Source organism: Etheostoma spectabile, chromosome 12, assembly GCF_008692095.1.
Source record: "Etheostoma spectabile isolate EspeVRDwgs_2016 chromosome 12, UIUC_Espe_1.0, whole genome shotgun sequence".
NCBI classification, from domain to species: Eukaryota; Metazoa; Chordata; class Actinopteri; order Perciformes; family Percidae; genus Etheostoma; species Etheostoma spectabile.
Window position 1 is genome coordinate 4738266 of NC_045744.1, and position 246 is coordinate 4738511.

Here is a 246-nt window from a genome sequence, read left to right on the forward strand (position 1 = left end):
AATACTATTTCAAAACCACTTCAATTTCTTTTTCCAAATGCTATAAAATTGAATAAGACACATGTCGAAGTTTCCTTGGGCAAGAGACTGAACCCCGAGTTGCCCCCGGTGCTGCGTATTGGAGTATGAATGTGTGTGAGTGTTTATCTGATAAGCAGGTGGCACCTTGGACAGCAGCCTCGGCCACAGTGTATGAATGTGTGTGACTGGTGAATGTATCCTAAAAGCGCTTTGAGTAGTCGTTAA

At 43.1% G+C, this 246-nt stretch overlaps 1 pseudogene; it reads right to left on the reverse strand.

Annotated features, from left to right (window-relative positions):
- The window catches only part of LOC116698801 (contactin-associated protein-like 4), a 421932-nt pseudogene that overhangs the window by 209977 nt on the left and 211709 nt on the right, over positions 1-246 (reverse strand).